General features: G+C 33.4%; 2 non-coding genes across 2 annotated transcripts; one reads left to right on the plus strand and one right to left on the minus strand.

Annotated features, from left to right (window-relative positions):
- Window positions 1-2,609: 2,609 nt before the first annotated feature.
- LOC126032668 (small nucleolar RNA SNORA51) lies at window positions 2,610-2,742 on the minus strand. The gene has a single exon (XR_007503891.1). It is a non-coding gene; the product is annotated as a small nucleolar RNA SNORA51 (small nucleolar RNA).
- A 3,380-nt stretch (window positions 2,743-6,122) lies between these two features.
- LOC126033004 (U6 spliceosomal RNA) lies at window positions 6,123-6,229 on the plus strand. The gene has a single exon (XR_007504162.1). It is a non-coding gene; the product is annotated as a U6 spliceosomal RNA (small nuclear RNA).
- The last annotated feature ends 14,722 nt before the right edge of the window (window positions 6,230-20,951 follow it).

The following is a 20,951-nucleotide window of genomic DNA, read 5'->3' on the forward strand; positions in this document are numbered from 1 at the left end:
TCTATCAAAAATCCAAATAAAATCCAGAGTAGAGCAGGTAAAGTACTTGTTGTACACACCAGCCCAGGTTTGATCCCAGATACCACATATAGTCAAGTATCTCTAGATATGGCCTCAAATATAAATATATATATATATATATATATATATATATATTTTAAGCTTTAATAAGCCACACTTGTCTTAGAATGTCATTACATGTCATATTAGCCTTAAAGAAATATAATGATTCAATGATCTTTTTTGCATATTTAGGATCTCTTAGTCTTTCATAAATTATAAAATTAGTTTAACAATATTTAATGCTTACAATGTCATATTTTTATCCATAGAAGCCAATAGGAATAAAATATTTTACAAATCCCCCTGTGAACTTTGGCCTGTTGCAATGAGCTAGTGAAGTCAATGAAAGTTTAAACTACGCCACTAACTTGGTTATTGATTTTTTACTTTTCTATACCTGTTCTGTTATCTTCCATTGTACTTTTTCTGCACCTTTTAATACCTCTAAATTTGCCATTCAGTGGAAATAAACTCAGTCCTTTTCTTCAATGTCTTACTTAACTTCATGCTAAATTTCAGAAAATAGATAGGGTTAAAATATGTATATAAAGAAATTTTTCATATAATATCTGTTGTATAAAATAGACATTTTTATAAATGTCTAATCTTTGTTGATCTTATTTTTTATTTTAATTTCCTACCCAAGATAATGATAAGTCTTTTATTTATTATTCTTCAAAATAAACCCCACAATTATAAAGCCAAAATTTGATTTACTATCACATTGTTTTATCTGTTCCCTGCATAAAATTTTGTAAAAGCAAAAATCAAAGACAATCATGTCCCATCTAGTAGACATTTAGATTACTTTCTTTTATAAAGTAAATAGTAATCAATGGCATTAAATTGAGTTAGCTGTCTACTGAAATAATTTTCTAATATGTATCTTCAGTTGTCGTCACATTTCTATAACCAACAATGATTTCTCAGGAGACAGCTAAACTATATAGTATTAGCATTTATAATGTAAAGTTTTATAGTTCTGTTTTCTAAAATGCCTAGAAAAGCTGAATTCTAAACATATAAATATATAGAGAGTGAGCTAAGTCTACATGGTAAAATAGTTTAAATGACTTTTAATATGCATATTAAAATTTCACAGAGGGGACTGATGGTAAGCGTTTTGTAGAAAAAATTATCATTAATAGTATTTTGAGAATCTTGCTGAAAAATAGAAACAGTATTTTTCCTGTTATTTATATAGTATTTATTTTTAAGTTAGTTATCATAAATGCTGGAATTGAATATCAAACCTACCATGTATCAAATATGAATGTATGCATCTGTTTGATAAACTTCACGTAGGTTTTTAGTCACCATATATAGTTTTATATTTAAGTCCAGTTTTCACAATATGTCATAATAGTAAAGAAATTATAACTTAAAGATGGGACTCAAGACTCAATATTTTTACTGTTAGATTTGTGGATGAGGTGGTCAGTAAGTGATGAATTAGTAGTGAAGGGGTTAAACTGTGTCTGTGCTAGGGCTTGATAGCCAGGAAGTAAGTTCAAGGCACCACAGTTCAGATAGGTCAAGGCCTAGTAGAGTCAAAGGTCAAAGAAAACTTTGACCTTTAACCTTCAGGTTTCTCCTGAAACCTGGAGAAGAGGACTCTGGGGAATTTCAAGGAAACAGGGTAAATGTGCTCAGTTAGAGTTCAGGGTCAGGCTATGTGTAAAATTAATCTTGTGCAACTTTAGGGTAATGTTTTCTCTCATTGTAAAGACTGAAAATGGAAACATGGTAAAATAAATGGTTGGAGGTCTTTTCTTGCATATCTAGGGTCTAGTTATTCTGACACAATAGAGCATAAGATTTGGAAGACTACAGAGAACATTAAAACAAATGAAACATGGATTGTCAGGCATGTTTGAAAACAGATTAAACTAGAATACAGACTCCTCTTGACCTTGATGGACCTTGGTCCCTTACCTGTAGTCCACTGGTACACAAGTACTTTAAGACAGTCATTAATGCCAATCAGGAATATTAGAAACAGGTCCTTATTCCACTTTAAAAATGTCTAAGATGAACATAAAAGTTGCACAAGAATGAAATAGGGAAAATAATAGACTCATTTAAAACAGCCAAACTACATGTAACTGTTAAATGTGATATTATTTCAAAGCATGACCCTCAGACATACAATCAATTAATCTTTGATAAAAGGGCAAGAAAGACAAAATGAAGCAAGGAAAGCCTCTTCAACAAGTGGTGTTGGGATAACTAGACAGCCGCATGCAAAAAAGTGAACTCAGACCTCCATCTAACACAGAACACAAAGGTCAAATCAAAATGGATTTTAAAAAATGTTGAAGAATCTGAGACAATCTTGTCAAAAACTCTATACCTACTTTAGAGATCTACAATTGAGAGGCAATACAAAAATCTGTAGCTTTTCCTGAGGAGTAAAATATTTGCTTAACCACTATATTGGGCACTTCTGCTTTTAAGAGTTGCACTGGACAGCTAAGAATAAAAAAAAAATCCTACTGAAAATGACACTATATCCACAAGATGTAGCATTCTGAGTAATCTTTTTTTTTTGTCCCCCAATTCACAATACAGACCAGGCAAAGGGTCTGTGTTGAGGTGTATATGGGGTACATTTACTGTACCTCCTCTTTCTATATAGTCAGTGTAAAGAACATAGCCTGTGGTAAGAATTAGGAGGCCTTATGTTTTTTTTTATTTTATATATATATATATAAAATCTTTCACCAGTGCAACATTTTCATAACCAATATCCCAAGTGTCCTTCCTCCCCACCCCACACCGGCCTGTACTCTAGACAGGCTTTCTACTTCCCTCATTCAGTCATATTTTGTTATGATAGTTCTCAGTGTAATTATTTCTGTGACTGCACTAAACGATTCCTGTGGTGAGCTTCATGTTGGGAGCTGGACCCTCCAGTCCTCCTCTATTTTGTCTCTGAGAATCACTACACAAATATTTTTTATTTTTCTCAAAATTCATAGATGAGGAAGACCATTCTGTGTTTATTTCTCTCCCTCTGACTTACTTCACTCAGCATAATAAATTCCATATACATCCATGTATAGGAAAATTTCATGACTTCATCTCTTCTGATGGCTGCATAATATTCCCTTGTGTATATGTACCACAGTTTCTTTAGCCATTTATTTATTGGGGGGCATCTAGGCTGTTTCCAGAGTCTGACTAATGTAAATAATGCTGCTATGAATATAGGTGTGAGGAAAGGGTTTTTGTATTGTATTTTTGTGTTCTTAGGGTATATCCCTAGAAGTGGAATAGCTGGGTCGAATAGGAGCTCAATTTCCAGATTTTGGAGGAATCTCCATATCGCTTTCCATAGAGGTTGGACTAGACGGTGTTCCCACCAGCAGTGGATGAGTTCCTTTCTCTCCACATCCCAGCCAGCACTGCTTGTTCTCATTTTTCCTGATGTGTGCCAATGTCTGTGGTGTGAGATGGTACCTCATAGTGGTTTTGATTTGCATCTCCCTGATGATTAGTGATGTGGAGCATTTTTTCATATGCCTTTTGGCCATTTGTATTTCTTTTTTGTCAAAGTGTCTGTTCATTTCTTCTCCCCATTTTTTGCTGAGGTTAGATGTTTTTTTTTTTCTTGTAAAGTTCTGTCAGTGCCTTGTATATTTTGGATATTACCTCTTATCTGATGGTATTGGGTGAATAGTTTCTCCCACTCCGTGGATGGCTCTTGTATTCTGGGCACTATTTTCTTTGAGGTGCAGAAGCTTCTCAGCTTAATATAGTCCCATTTATTTCTGCTTTCACTTGTTTGGAGAGTACAGTTTCCTCCTTAAAGATACCTTTAGTCTCAATGTCATGGAGTGTTTGGCCTACATGTTGTTCTATATACTTTATGGTTTCAGGCCTGATATCCAGGTCTTTAATCCATTTGGATTTTACCTTTGTACATGATGTTAACTGGAGGTCTAAATTTGCTTTTTTACAAGTGGTTAGCCAGTTGTGCCAACACCACTTATTGAAGAGGCCTTCCCTGTTTCATTTAGGGTTTCTTGCACCTCTACCATAAATTAGGTGATGGTATATCTGGGGAACATTCTCTGAGTACTCAAGTCTGTTCCACTGATCTGAAGGTCTATCTTTATTTCAATACCATGCTGTTTTAATAACTATTGTTTTATAATACAGTTTAAAGTTAGGGTAAGTAGTACGTCCCATATTCCATTTCCCAAGTATTGTTTTAGCTTTTCATGGCTGTTTATTGTTCCAAATAAATTTCAGAAGTGTTTGATCCACTTCTTTGAAAAATGTCATGCATATCTTTAGAGGGAGTGGATTAAATCTGTACAAAGCTTTGGGGAGTATTGTCATTTTAATGATATTAATCCTGCAAATCCAAGTAATCTCTTTTAACAGACTCACACACAGACAATCACTCACTGTAGGGACTAGTTCAAATGCCACGGATTGAAAGTAAGACTGACTTTATATGAAAGAAGCTTCCTGGTTTATCTTAAAATGTTGGCTCAAGAGTTGGGCCATCTTTGCACTAACTTCCTTGCTAACTCCTGAGAGGGAACATGATATTTTTCTCATCCTAGTTTTTGTGGCTCCTGGATTATATCTTTAGTAGTCATAACAATGAGATAATTCTCAAGTGTCCCATAGGACTATAATCAATGGAGAAAGGAGTTCTCAAATAACTACCACCCTCAAGAACACAGGAGGAGATAGTACACCCTGAGGCCCAGTCTTTATATGAAAAGATTATTAGAGTGTTGTAGAATGTCTTCTAATAGTGACTGGTTGAGAGCTATTCTTCTAATTAGTAAACACACATCAAAAGTTGACTTGGGGCTGGAGCAATAGCACAGTAGGTAGAGCTTATATTGTTTGAGGCCAACTTGGGTTCAATGAGTGGTATCCAATATAGTCCCCTGAGCCTTCCAGGAGTGATTTCTAAGTGCAGATCCAGGAATAACCCGAGTGCCCCCCAAATATGCCCCCTCCAAAAATAAAATACAAAAGGTTGACTTGAAAGCTATGTAAGACTTCAGGAAGGTACTCTTTTATGCTTTCCCATTTCATTTTTCAGACCATCAGTACCTCCTGAAGTGAATATAAATAGTTCCAGTTTTTATAGGTGCCTTCCCCAAATCATTTATTTTGTAAATGATCCTTGATAGCCTGTAAAACTCAGACAAGTAGTTCTTAGCTAGTTGAAAGGACATGTAGTAATATCCTACCTCCAGTTTTTCTGAGAGGTTTCTTTGACCCTTATGTTTTAGCTTTAAACTAAAAGGCAAGTTCTGAATCTATTTAGGGATTTACTGATGGATGTTGGTGAAAAATTTTAAAATCTCTCAAAAATAAATGTATATATTTACCACATACTAATTTTGACTTGTTAGCAGATAATCCTAGATCGTCGGACTCCTATGGCCACAGGCTTAGGCTATGTATGTGTCTACTTTAGAAGCTGTTTATAAAGAACCATGTAATTCAGCTAGAATATAGGTATTGAGTATAGTCCTTTCCTGTAGGACAATGTGGTCTTGGTTCAACTTTAACTGCTGAGAAAGATTATAAATAAAATAGACTGAATTATTATAAAGGTTTAAGAGACAACTAGAAACTAGGACAGAGTTAAATTAATTATAAAGTGCTTAGATTAGGAGAGGAACTTGAAGTTTGTTTTGTGATACATAGAAACCAACAGATTCAGATTAAATAAACAAAACATATTGCATGAAAGAAAAAAAGTCCCAAAGCTGTAAATTAAGAAATTAGTGACTTGCTTGATAATTTAATATTGTCCTAAAGTTACCAAATACAGGAAAATGTTGACAGTGAGATCTTCATAAAAAATAAATTTTTAATTTTATTTTTTATATTAAAATACCTAAAATATAATTTACATAGAGAAAATATAGGCAAACACTTCATAACATTGAAGATAAAGGTATCTTAAGAAATTAAACACCAATGATGAACCAAGTAGAAGCAAAAAGAAACAAATGGGACTAGATTTAACTAAGCAGCTTCTGCATCTCAAAGTTTCCAGGGGAAAAAGACAGCCTTCAGTGCTCGATTTGCCAGCACATATGCTAAAATTGAAATGATATAGAGAAGATTAGCATGGCCCCTGTGCAAGGATGACACGCAAATTTGTGAAGCATTCCATATTTAAACACAAAAAGACAGCCCTCAAAATGGGAGAACCTATTCACTCAATGCCCATCTAATAAAGGTAAATATCTTACATCTGTAAGAAACTGATAGCTCTTAACATGAATAATGTCTAATCATAAAAGGAGAGATGAACAAAAAGTTCCTCAAAAAAACACAGATGGCCAAAGGCACATGAAGAAATGCTCTACATCATTAATCATCAGAGATGATTAAAGCAAAACTAGAATAAGACATCATCTTACACCACAAAGACTGGCACATAACATGTAATAAAAGAACAAGAACAACCAGTTCTGGTGCAGATGCAAGGAGAAAAGGACTCTCATTTATTGCTGGTGGGTACATTGACTGGTCCAACCTTTTTGGAAAACAAAATGGATATTACATTTAAAAAAAGGAAAGAAAAGACATTAAGCTTCCATATGATCCTCCAATACCTCTTCTGGGAATATATCCTGTGCACTCCTACTTTCATTGTAACACTATAACCACAACCAAGAAAAAGAAAAATAATAACTTAAGGAGAAAAAATGAGTAGCTAAAGACATAGTGGTATATCTACACAATGAAATACTATGCAGATGTTCAGAAAAATAAATTCATAAATTTTTCTTATATGTGGATGAATATGGAAGAGTATTATGCTAGATGAAATGAGTCAGAAAGAGAGACATAGAATGATGCACTCATTTGTAGGATAACAAAGATAGTATAGTAATACTATCTAAATAAAATAGAGATAAGGGTCAGGAGGACCAATTCATGGTAGAAGCTTGCCACAAATAGAGGAGGATTCAGTACAGTTATCCCTAACTGTTAGGGATATCCCTACAGTTAGGGCAGAAAGGGACCACTAAGAAAACGATTGTTTAAAATTATTCCTCTGAACATGAATTGGGTGATAAAATGATATGAATGTTACCCATTTAGTAAGAGTTTTAGATACCACAAATCACAAAATCTAAAATGAAAAAAAAGAGAGGAAGGAAGGAAATGTTTGGTATAGAGGCAGGCAGGTGAAAGGTCAAGGGTGAAGAGAGGAAACACGCACCTTGGTTGTGGAAAAGGTACATTTGTAAAGGAATGCATGTTGGACATTGTATGACTTAAACTCAATCATGAACAACTTTGTAACTGTGTCTCACAGTGATTCAATTACAAAAATAATTTAATATTTAATTAATCAATATTAATTAGCAATATCAATATTGTTAATAGTGTTATTGTCAATAATATCAACAAAATATTAATACTATATAATAAAATAAAGTATATGGAAAATGATAAGATATACATAACAGAATTGAAATCTATAAAACTAAATTAAATATCATAATCCAATAGTAGATATGATCAGTAAAGTCAAACATAAGGCAGAACATAACTAAAAATACCCTTTAACCTGGGGAAGGAAATAGCCAGATCCAGGAAGTTCTAAATTAGAACAATCCAAAGAGACTCCTCTGAGTCACATCATAAGTAAAATGTCCTAGATTAAAGATAAGGAGATAATTAGCACACCACTAATGTGGCAAAGAAAATATATGCGATCATTCTGACAGTTATTCAGCAGAAATGTTGTAGGAAAATGAGAAGTGGCATGAAATAATTAAAGTAGAGCTTGTTCATGTCACAATATTACAGAGCACAATGCCTAAAAGAGAGAAAAGGTAAATATATATATATATATGTATATATTTATACATATATGCATATATATATGCAAGGGGGCAGAAGGGAAACTGAGGACATTGGTGGTGGGAAATGTACACAGGTGAAAGGTGTTATATGCTATATGATTGAAACTCAATCATGAACAACTTTGTAACTGTGAAAAAAACCAACTAACTATGAAAAAGAAACCAACTATATTATAAACAATCTAACTGTGGTGTTTAATAAAGTATTTTATTTCTTTTTCTATAAATATCTTTATTTAAACACCATGATTACAAGTATGTTTGTAGCTGGATTTTAGTTACATATGTGTATATATATACATATAAATACATATATATAATGAACAACCCCCTTTTTCAAAAAGAAAATTAACAGAACACAGATTACTTTTAACTACAAATTATTTTTTAAATGTTTTAATTAGTAAAAGAACTTATAGGCCCAGTATGATTGTACAGTAGGTGGGGCGTTTGCCTTGCATATGGTCAACCCAGAATTAACCCTTGGTATTTCAAATGGTTCCCTGAACCTACCAGGACTGATTCCTAGTACAGATCCAGGAGTTATCCCTGAATGTGGCTAATTGTGACCCAATACACAACAAATAGCAGTTATCTCTCTATAATGTTATGCAGCTATAAATTGAAGAAAAAAGTGGGGAAAACACACAAATAACTGGAAATTGAGTGATATGTTACTAAACATATGAAAGATAAAAATAGGAATTTGGGCTTAAGGCATCTCAACATATTGATACTTTCTATAGACCAGGAAGAAGAAAAATAAGGAAATAAAAAATAGATTTAAAAGTCAACAGAAAATGAATGTAATAGGAAATCCTGCAAAACGGACAAAGTAAACAGATGCAAGGAAAGCATTTAACAGATATTCAACATTTATATATAATTAAAATTTATTAAATTTGCAACAAGAGGGAATATGACTCAGTGTAAAAAGATAGATATATATATATACAGAGTCATATTCCCTCTTGTTGCAAATTTAATAAATATATATATTTTATATATATATATATATATATAACAACACACGGATAATATACTCAACAGTGGGAGGAAAAAATGAATGTCCTTCACTCTATGAGATGGAGCAAGACACAGATATCGGGGCCGGGCGGTGGCGCTGGAGGTAAGGTGCCTGCCTTTCCTGCGCTAGCCTAGGACGGACCGTGGTTCGATCCCCCGGCGTCCCATATGGTCCCCCAAGTAGCCAGGAGCAACCTCTGAGCGCATAGCCAGGTGTAACCCCTGAGCATCACAGGGTGTGGCCCAAAAACCAAAAAAAAAAAAAAAAAGACACAGATATCATTTCTTGCCACTTTGATTTTCTTTTCGTTTTTGTTCTGGGACCACATGCAGATATGTTTAAGGCTTACTCCTTAGCCATTCATCTGTTGAATGACTAAAGAAACTGGGGTACATATACACAATGAAATATTATGCAGTTGTCAGGAGAGATGAAGTCATAAAATTTTCCTATACATGGGTGGAAATGGAAACTATTACATTTAGGGAAATAAGTCAGAGGGAGAGAGATAGATGCAGAATAGTCTCACTCATATATTGGTTATAAGAAAAATAAAAGACATTATTGGAATAACAACCAGAAAATAGAGATGAGGGCTAGAAGGACCAGCTCACAATATGAAGCTTACCACAAAGAGTGGTGAGTGCAGTCAGAGAAATAACTACACTGACAACTATCACGACAATGGTAGTGAGTGAGAGAAGTAGAATGCCTGTCTTGAATACTGACAGGAGGTGGGGGAGGAGGGAGTTGGGGGGCATTGATGGTGGGAATGTTGCACTGGTGAAGAGAGGTGTTCTTTTTATAACTGAAATCCAACTACAAACATGTTCATAATCATGGTGCTTAAGTAAATATAGTATTTAAAAGATAGTATTAAAAAGAAAAGGCTTACTTCTACTCTGTGCTCAGCTTTGGTTCCTGGCAGGTCTCAAGGGACCATTTGATTGCTAAGGATAAACACCCAATCATACACTTACAAGGCAACCATCTTCACTTGACTGTCACTCTTGCCTCATTGCCACTTTTGCTCTACATAGTCCTAAACTTACAATAAATATAGTCATACAAATCTAAAATGAAATTAATAAAATTTTAATATTGCAAAGGACTTAATGTATGAAGAAATCCTTAAAATTCTACTCAAAACAGTTTGGAATAAATTCAGTAAAGTTTCCAAATTCAAAAACAATACAAAGAAGCTGGAGAAATAGCTCCAAGACCTGTAGCATAAGCTATTCCTGTTGGAGCAATCGGTTTAATTGCTGGCACCACATTAACCCAAGAATCTCTGAATGGCCACACCAGATGTGACCCAAAGTAAAAAGCCAAACTAAATCTACACACATGTCAGCTGTGTTCCATGCACTAATAATGAATTTACATAAAAACCTATGATAATTTTATCATGAAAAATATATCTAGAGATGAATTTAACCATGAGGAAAATAAATATACATTGATAACTCTAAGTCAGTGATAAAAATATCTAAATAAAAATAACTAGAAATTATCTATGTTTGCGGTTTAGAAGAGTCAACATTGTTCAAAAGTCCAGATGCATCAAAAATGAAAGTTCAGGTTCAATGCAATTCCTATAAAAATCCCTATGTCATTTTTTTACAAAGAGAAAAAGCAATACTAAAATTTATATGGAATTACACACCCAAAATGTATTTGGGATAAAAGAATTAGACTGAAGTAACATAAGAACAGTTGGGGGTGGTCTTGCACATACATTTTGAAGGCACACAAAAGTTTACAAATATTTTAACATTGTTGCAGCCATGCTGCCGAAACTATAAAAGTAAATACCTAAAATTTTTTGAAACTTCAAGTTTTCTATAATTTTGAGAAATAATAAAAGATATCACATTTCCTGATTTTAAACTATATTTCAAATCTTTTTTTATATTTAAATCTTTAAGAAGAATAAACATTACATATGGCATAATAATATGAACATGTCAATGTAATAAGTAGAAAACCCAGAATAAATCCATGTATATATGAATCATTCATTTATAACAAGGGAACAATGGATATTAAATAAGTAATAAATGAAATGGGGAAAATTAACAAATTCACAAGTCTTTTGTCACAAATATCAATAAAAAACTTAAATGTAGGCCTAAAAATAAGAAAATAATGATGAAATATTATGGCTTTAGTCTTGGCAGATTTTTATTTGGATTTGGCAATAAAGCAAAGACAATTAAAGCAAAAGTATGCAAGTGTAGACTACACAAAACAAAAAATCCTTAACATGGTGCCAGAGAGATAACACAGTGGCAGGGTATTTGCCTTGCATGCAGCCAACCCAGGGCGGACCCTGGTTTGATTTCTGGCATCCCATATGGTACCACAAGCCAGAAGCGACTTTTGAATGCAGAGCCAGGAGTGACCCCTGAGCACTGCTGGGTATGACCCAAAAACAAAAAACCAAAAGAAATTTTTTTCCTCAACATAGGAAGGAAGATAATTAATAAAATGAAAAGTTAAATTTCAAAATAAATTAACAGAAATTATATAGCTGATAAGGGAGGAATATCTGAAATAACATAAAAATTAGCAAAATAATTCATTGAAATTGGGTATATGATCTGGACATACCTTTCTTTTTTAAAATAAAGATATACTGAAAGCAAGTAGTTTAATGAAAATATTCTAAGCTGCACTAATTATTAGGAAAACAAAATCTTCAGTGAGATATCTGTATGGCTATATTTTAAAAATAAAGATAAGTTTCTAAAGAATCTAAAAATGGAATTGGGAACTGTGTACAAATGAAAACATGTAAATTGGCATAGCCATTATATAAACCAAATACAAGGATGAATTACTGAGATATTTAAAATAAGACTAATATGATCCAACAACTTCACTTTGGGGTGTATTATAAATAAAAACATGAACTTAAGGATTTATATGTTTCCACATTCAATGTAGCTTAGTTACAATGGTCAAAGAAATCATCCTAAGTATTCATTAATGTTTATATTAAACATTGTGTAATTTATGTTTATATAGCACATTATTTCATCATTAGCAATGAGTTACCTTTGTAAACAAATGGATGAACTAGAGAATAAACAGGACAGAGAATAACACATACAATATTATTTCATTTATACCTGAAAATTAAAAGCCAAACAAAATGTTGACCTTATGGGTACAGAGAACACTATTCAGGTGAAATGGTGAAGAGATTAAAAAATACTTCTAGTTATAAGTCACAGGGCTATAATGTAAATATTAAATAATGCAAAATTTTAAATATAACAAACTCATCTATTTTAAAGTTTCTAAGAGTCTTATAAGTTCTTATAGGCATACAATTTTATAATTCTATGTGGGACAGATAGGAACTAAAATTACAGTAATATGACCTAATATATTTTAAATAATCAGCTATTAATAAGTATATTGTACACTTAAAATAACATCAATTCTACTATTCTTCAGAAGAAATTAATGACAAAATTATCTATGTTCACTATTATCCCTTTTGTATTTATATTGAATCACAGCTTTATTGAAGACCTCTCTTTTGTTGCTTGTCTTAAATCTTTGTCAGATTATCCATATTTGGAAAAAAAATTTGAGTGGGGGGTTCCATATCTGGTGACTCACTCAAGAATCTCAGCAATACTCAGGGCACATATTGGATGAAAAATTTTGAAGCTGGGTTGGTCAAGTGCAAGGCAAGCGTCATGGCCACTGTTCTCTATCTTTCTGGTCCCATTTTAATGATGAGTTTCTGTGAATGATAATTAAATTTTCTGGTTGTATCCTGCATTCAATTAACAAGTTGAGCAAGCGGATTAGAATATATATGGGGGAAGAATTCTCATCTAATGTTGTCAACTGGTTTAGCCTCTTGGTAAAACACTGTGGGCGTCTCAAAAAATAAGACTGATCCAGTGATCACTTCTACATCTCTACGTCTATCCCTCGTACTTTTTGAATAAAAATTTAACAGAAAATCCTGGTTTTCTTACAATTCTTTTAAATCTGTTAAATTCTAGCCACTTTCACATTGTCTAATTGCATAGGAGATTTAGAAGAAACATCCAAGAATCTCCAGAACCTGAACTGGTTTTTTTTTCCCCCTTCATTTCTTTCCAAACTGCCTCTGTCAGGCAAAATATTGATAGAGATAATTTGGCTAGTTTTAGTGGAGTGCTACACAGAATTTATAGGGTCAAATCTATGTCAGATCTTAAGGTCTGGAAGTCTGTGGTTATGGTGATTTCTATTTAGAGTGCATTTCCTTTCCTTGCATATAAAAATAAAATGATGTGTGAATGGATAACCCAGAAACATGAAGTTTAGTGCTTAACATTTGCACATTAGAAGGTGTGCTAGAGCTTCAGGGACTCCTTGAGTGAGACATGTCAGCATCCTCAGCATCGCAGGCTAGAAATGCAAACTAGAGCCATGCTCTGCGACTACATTGAAAAGGGAACCAGCATTCTTTTAGATACAAAAAGGACAAAAATAAAGAAAAACCTGAATCTCGGGTGAACCTAAAATGGGAAATGACTGCATATCAGGAATTTGGGAATATATGTGCAATACACACTAAACATATATGCTACAGAAAGTGTAAGTATGCACGCACATATTACAGATAAGCCACACACTGTAGTATATTAATTTAAATATATACACCTATATATAGCTTTCATATATTGTTTGAGGGATATTGTTTTTTGGGATCTTGGTTTGTCAACCAGCTGCTTAGTCAAAGGCCACATTAGCCTTTTGCCTCCAAGCAGGATGTCCCAAGGTGGGACTTTGCGTGTGGCAGGCAGCCAGTACAATACATCACAACAGCTGGATTAGGCGGATAACACCAGCAAGGCCAGACCAGGAACAGGAATAAATCTTCTCTGTAAAATCATGGAGGGGATTTTGAGGATGACTTATCTTTTTTTTAATATACAAAATAACTATTTCCACAGCCAGCATGGAAGGAAATAGTTGTCATCCAGAAAAAGGTGAAGAAAAGGACAGGGGGCCCTGGATCTAGGTCATGAACTTGCTTGAGGCTGGGACCAGACAGGGGCTATTGAAAGACTGAGTCTACAAGTGACCAAGTACTGTCTTCAGAGTTTGAATCTTGGGTTCAAGTTTCCTGGCCCTGTTTACTGAACTTTTCCCCAGGAAGTTTATAACGTTTTTAAATAGCATCAGGGTACAGTTCAGGCATGCACAAGTACTGTGGTATTGTCAGAGATGGCTAATAATACGTGTTCAGAATGCAGGAATGTTCTTCCACCCTCTTGGTGACTGGCATCTAATCTTTTGTTTGAGTTTTTCACTGACTCCAGCATCTACTTCAATCAGATCATCCTCAGAAGACAGCATTTATTTTGCCAGAGTCTACTTCGGTTACTATTTTAACAACTTTGCATCTTAGAAATCATTTTAAATAATAATCTCATAACAATACAAGAACATTTTGCTTATTAGCATAACCTTTTACCAAACACATCTACTCTCCATACAAAAATATAAGAATTCAAAATTTGTACTTGGTGGCCATCTGTTTTCTCTCTGAACATTACTTTTAAGTCCCTTTCTTTGGGTTGTTATTAAGATATTTTAAATCATGATGTTCTTGCACAGCATGTCAGATAGAAATAATGATAATAAAATAAGTGTACATAGCGATTTACTTAGAAACAGGAGAGAGCAAAAGAAAATTTGTGAATGTCTTATTCTAGGCAGAGGGCCAAACTATCCCAAACCCCCTCCTCCATCTGCCCTTGCCATATTTCTGAAAACCCACCTTCAAGAAGTATGATTTTTTTTGTCTATAGCAGCAAAGTTTCTATAAAGTAATGTTTGATAAAGGCATTAGGTTCAGGGTTCAAGAAACAGATAAACTGAGCTCAAACCGCAACTTTGGCACTTACTTGCTGAGGGATCTCTGGGAGTTATTTGAACTCTGTACTTTAGCTTCACCACTGTTAAAATGAGGTTTCGGGGCTCCTCAAACTATGGCCTGCGGGCCCATGTGGTCCACTGAGGACATTTATCTGGCCCGCTGTGTATTTTTGCCACTGCTGCCAATCCTGCTTAGGACCAACTTGTCCAGGGAATAAGTGCGCATGTGTGGATTGTACACCGAACTCTCAGATCTCATCTCTCCATCTTTCAAATCCTCCTCTCAGTCTGGGCATTGGTCCTCAAACTCTGGCCTGTGGACCACTATTCTTCATAGTTTTATTTCAAACTATAATTCGGCCCTAAAAGGTCTGAGGGACAGTGAACTGCCCCTTGTTTAAAAAGTTTGAGGACCCCTGGAGTGGTGACAACAAACTCAGAATAGCAGTGATGGTCACTGAGGCATAGTGCAAACATTTTTCAGGAATATTGTTAAGGAATTTTTTAAGGAATATGGTTAATTTTTCTTTACTCAAGGCTGCATCTTGCTTTTATTTCTAAACCTTTGTACGTAATTGTTTCTAGTCTCATCTATGTTGCTCTTATTTAAAAATAACTTTTGTAAGTAGCTATGTCTAGTTTCATCTGTGTTCATGAAATGTTCTTTTCTAGACCATCGAAGTAAAATTTACTTGTTTATCTTCAACTGCTGAATCAACTATGCTTAATAGGAACAAAAAGATTTCCTGTGGCAAATTCACAGTGTCATTTACACGGTTCTTTGTAGCTTTATTTGGACTGCAGCTAAAAGTCTATTAAATTTCATATTAATCGTGTTCACTGAATTCCATTGGATAAGAATGATAAAGAATCTGAGAAGGCATCTGTCTTCCTAACTAACCCAATCTCTGTTGTTTTTTGACAGTGAGTGTTTGAGGACTAAGCGACAAGGTTGCGAATGTTTGAGTTTTAATATAAAGTAACAGAAAAAGAAGCCATATTCTAGTACTTCTAAAAAAAATTCTGCTCCATGATTATCTAGCTGCACTTTGATTATACATCCTTATTAGCAGCAAGTGTGTTCTAGGTGCTTTTATATGCCCTTTAAATAAATTTAATTAATTAATTAATTAATTAAAATGTCCTTTAAGACAGACCATACAATGAGTAGAGGCATCATTTAACGGGCAGTAGAAGACAAATTTTTTACTACTATCTCATTCTCAATATGCCTTTAACTTGTTGTTCTATTGTAACTAAGAGAAATTTTTTTTCTTTTTTTTAAGAAATTTTATTCTTAAATTAATTTTAAAGCATCTAAACTTTAACTATATAATACAATTATATACTTAGAAATACATGATGAGATCTTTAGCAGCTGAAAATTTTGATATTCTTCTTTTCTCACACATTATCAAACTATATGTTAAAATAAAATTAAAATTAGAAAAAAGTGAAGAATTAAAATTGTCTAATAAATTTTATTCCTATTACATCATTTATTCTTAAAAGTCTTCTATTGATTTACCTATTCTCTATAATTAAATTTTTGTTACACATTTATTTTCTGGGCCACAGTGATAGCACAAGAAGGGCAATTGCCTTGCATGTGGCAACCCGGGTTCGATTGTCAGCATCCCATATGGTCCCCCAAGCCTGTGAGGAGTAATTTCTGAGTGCAGGGCAAGCAGTGACCACTGAAGGCCACCATATATGGCCCAAAAGCCACCAAAATTTTTATTTTTCCCAGTGAAAGAAACTATAGTAAAAGCATTTCCAACTTGGTTGCATTACAAAGAGTATTAGTGAACAAATGGTGAAAATGGAAGAAATTTCTTGCAACTGGATAAATATTATCTATGACAAATTTCACTAAAAATACTTGTATTAATAAGATGGATGAATCTAATTATATTTTAATTGACACATGCTTGCAGATAAGCATTATTATAATAAAACGATTTAGCACATTTCTTTTTTCCTTTTTACAAGAATATTTAAAAAATCTTTGTATTCATAAATACATAGATGAAAAAGAAAAGAGTATTACTGTTATAGCATTGTCATTTAATTCTTGGTTCCTCTGAGTTTTATGCCAAAATACCATAGAGTGATCTATCATCAAAAATAATTTCTAGTGCTTTATCAGCTAACAACTTGACAAGGTACTCCTTCAATTATACTGAAAGCAAAGAATTATAAACAGTATAGTTTACAAAAGACTCTGTCACCCAGTCATTACAGACTTCCGTTGCCTCAATTTCTGGGAAATATACCAAGAAGGCTCTTGCAATACCTTATGAAATAACAATTATTCAGGATAGTATTTCACTCTGAAGAACTTTGAGCCCCAGTATTCTCAAAAGAAATTAGGAAAATCAAATTATTGTTAATTTCAATATATCTTTGCCAGTTTATTTTCAAATTAAATGCTTTCATCTTATCACATGATTTGAATAAGATTTTGTCAAAACTTAGAGTGGAAGATTTAGATTGTTCCATGTTTGAAAAATATTCACCATTTAACTTACTGGCAAAGCCAGTTTTCATAACCAATTATCAAATCAAATATACTTTTGATCAAAATAATTATTTTGTAGTTCAAATATATGAAAAAATATCTATGTCATCTCTCCTAGATTTTGGGAATTCTAAGAACTATTAAATAGGGAGAGAAGTGGATATGTATGTAATTATAAAATTAGACATAAATTAACTGAAGTGGACATAGATGTGCATTCCAAATTATCTCTTTGACTTGTTCCTATGGATTCTCCAATGAAAATTATTTTCTTTGACAAGTTAGTGAAGCAAATAGAAAATCTTTGTGAAAAAATAAACTTCCCCACCTTCAACTGAATTACTTTATATATACTTTTTTATTATTATTATTTTTTATTCCCATCATCACATATGGTCTGTCCCCCTCCTCCAGCCTATCAGAAGTTTCTGAGCACAGAGCCAGGAGTAACCTGAGTAGTTAATAAAAATATATAAACAAACCAGTTTTTTGTTTGTTTTTTTGTTTTTTGCATTTGAAATTTATTTTGACATGTACTGATGGTTTTGGTTTTACTTTTCTTTCCCCCCCCCATGGTTAGTGATGTGGAACATTTTTTCATGTGCTTTTGTGCCTGTATTTCTATTTTTTTATTGTTTAGCATTTTATTTATAAAAAAAAAAACATCACTGGTGCAACATTCCCATCACCAAGTCTGCCAGGAGTGATTTCTGAGCATAGAGCCAGGAGTAACCCCTGAGCGCCAGCAGGTGTGACACAAAAACCAAAAAAATAAAAAATAAAAAAAATTATCTTTTTAATTGATATGCTAATTTTGTACCATAATGCCAGACTGGTAAATGCTATGACTTGTGTATATGAGGGATGATATTTTAGTCTTTGATTCATCACTGGACAAAGGTTCTTGTGAATAGTGAAAACTATAAGAACGTGATTTTTGTGAAACTATAGCTACTACATGGATTTCAGAGAAGCAGACAACAGTACATATATTTTAAATATGGCTGGATTTGACTCCAAGAGCCTCAAAACGTGACTTTAAAATAAAACCACACAGATGTCATGCACAAGCCAAGGAAAAGACCACCCACTCGGACTTTAGGTGTTTTTCTCTTAATTCCACTGCTCTAAGCTGTTAAAATCTGAATTTCTACTATCAAAGAATCATTTTACTTTCATTACCCATAAAAGTGATGTTTCAATCCCTAAAAAGACATCACTGAACTTTCTAAGCCACTTGTATTTTAAAACCTTAGCACCAATGAGATTTTAATCCCTGTCTTAAAAATATGAGTGTGAAGCACATATAAAGATTAATGGAGGTGGGAGGGATACAATGACACGAAAAGTTCACTGAACCCAAACTACTTCATTTTGTTTCAGGCTAGCATGTACTGTGACTTCTACTTTTCAAGGATCTCTAGACATAAGTCTGTGAGTTTCCATGACCTAACCTGACAAATGAGCCTAGTTGCATCAATATTTATAGTTATGGTATATGGCATTCTTTAGGCTCTGAGTTTGGGTTCCATAAGTAGTTTATCATAATGCCTTGAAATGATCCATGGGTTAAGTTTCATTTTATTTTAGAAAATAAAACTCTCCCTAGTTATGTAGTTAATATGGTTGTCCAGGATCTTTAAGTATAAACAAATTATCATAAGATCAAATGTGCAATAACGTTTTCATTTTCTTTACATCCTCATTTGGACAATTATTAGTAAATATATCAAATTGAAGCTGATTTAGAAAGGCACGAAGGAGAACTATTAACTTTCTTTTTTCTTTTCTTGTTGATTTTTATTTTTTATTCCCTAATCATCTTCAATCTTATTGTTTCTTCCTTGATTATATAATTTCCTCTACAGGAAAAGTCCGTCCTAGGGGCCAGAGAGATAGAACAGTGGACAAGGCACAGACCTTGTGTGCAGCCTACCTGAATTCAAGCCTCAGTAGCTCATATGGTGTTTGAGCATCATCAGGAATGATTCCTGAGTACAGAGCCAACATCACTGGATGTGACCTCTAAAGAACCAATACAAAAAAATATCTGTCCCAAGCTATATACCTTTGTTCGTTCAAGTCAAAATCTTGAAAGTTACTGGAACCTACAAATCTTACAAAGTAATTTAGAAATCTAGATGCTTTTGACTCTCAGGTTATGTTTATGGGCCTGACCAAACTTTGAAAAGAAGTACTTTTTTCTTCAAGAAATTCTGGGTTAAAACCATGTATGCTGTGACTGGAGCTGTTGCGCAAGCAGTAAGGCATCGGCCTTGCTTGCAATAGCCTAGGACAGACCGAGATTCGATCGTCTGGTGTCCCATATGGTCCCCCAAGCCAGTGGTGATAGCTAAGCACATAGCCAGATGTGACACACCGAGTGTGACTCCCAAACAAAAACAAAACAACAAAAGCATGTAGGCAATCTCTGTGCTATTTTTGCTACTTTTGTCTAAAGCAAAACATGAACAAACAACTCAAAAAATTTATCCAAATAAAATTAAAATATAAAATAGTCTACTGTTTATACTCCCATTTTATATTAGAGAAATAACAAATGTGATGCAGAATCAGAGGATATTTTCTCTTTTTCTTTGTAGATTCAATATCTCTTCTATTACATAAAGCTACTGAGATAAAATTGACACTTTCTTTTTTAAAATTTATTTGTTATAAATGGTATAAAGTGCTATGCAAATGTATCTGTCATCAATATTCCAATAGGTTCGTTCGTCTTTACTAAATCAGTTTATTAGATATATTTATTTGGTGATATAAAAAATAAAATCTAAGGCACCAAAAAGAAATAATTGTTTAATAATTTACTGAATAAATACATGTAGATAGGTCAACTGTGCATTCAGGCTTAAATTCACTGACTTAGAGGTTGTTATAAATAAAATACTACTTAAATTCTTCATTGTGGCACAAAATAAACTTAAGACTTTTGGAGCTGATTTTTTTACTTGACAGTAAAACAAGGTGCAAGTTGAATGTGAATAATTTGTAGAATTTATATAGATATTGCAAAAAAATTACCACTGTTGCAGTAGCTAGCATCTTTCTTCCATCTGGTTTTTATTTTCTATGGTGAGAATATTTAGTATCTAATCTCTCAGCAGTGTTTAAGTATATTATTCAGTATTGCTGGTGATAAATAACCATATTGTACATTAGATTCTCAGGATGTTATTCATATCTGGTAACTGAAAGTTTGTGTCCTTTGATAAACACCTCCCTATCTCCTTTATCCCCATATCCCTATCATTCACCATTCTGTTTATAGGAATGATTTTGTCTATACTCCATATATAGATGAAATCATATTTTTCTTTCTCTGATTTATTTCACTTAGTTATAATGCCTTCGGGTCACACTAATGCTATCATAAATGAAAGGATTTCTCCTGGCTGCATTGTATATTTATGAATATATAGGAAAATATAGATTTATCTATATCTTGGCTATTGTGATGAACATTCAATGCATGTGGTAGTGCATATATCTGAGGTCCTGTTTATGTTTCTTATGGATATATACTCAAATAGGACCGCTAGATTGTATAGCAGTTCTG

Source organism: Suncus etruscus, chromosome 16 (genome assembly GCF_024139225.1).
Source record: "Suncus etruscus isolate mSunEtr1 chromosome 16, mSunEtr1.pri.cur, whole genome shotgun sequence".
In the NCBI taxonomy this organism is placed as follows: Eukaryota; Metazoa; Chordata; class Mammalia; order Eulipotyphla; family Soricidae; genus Suncus; species Suncus etruscus.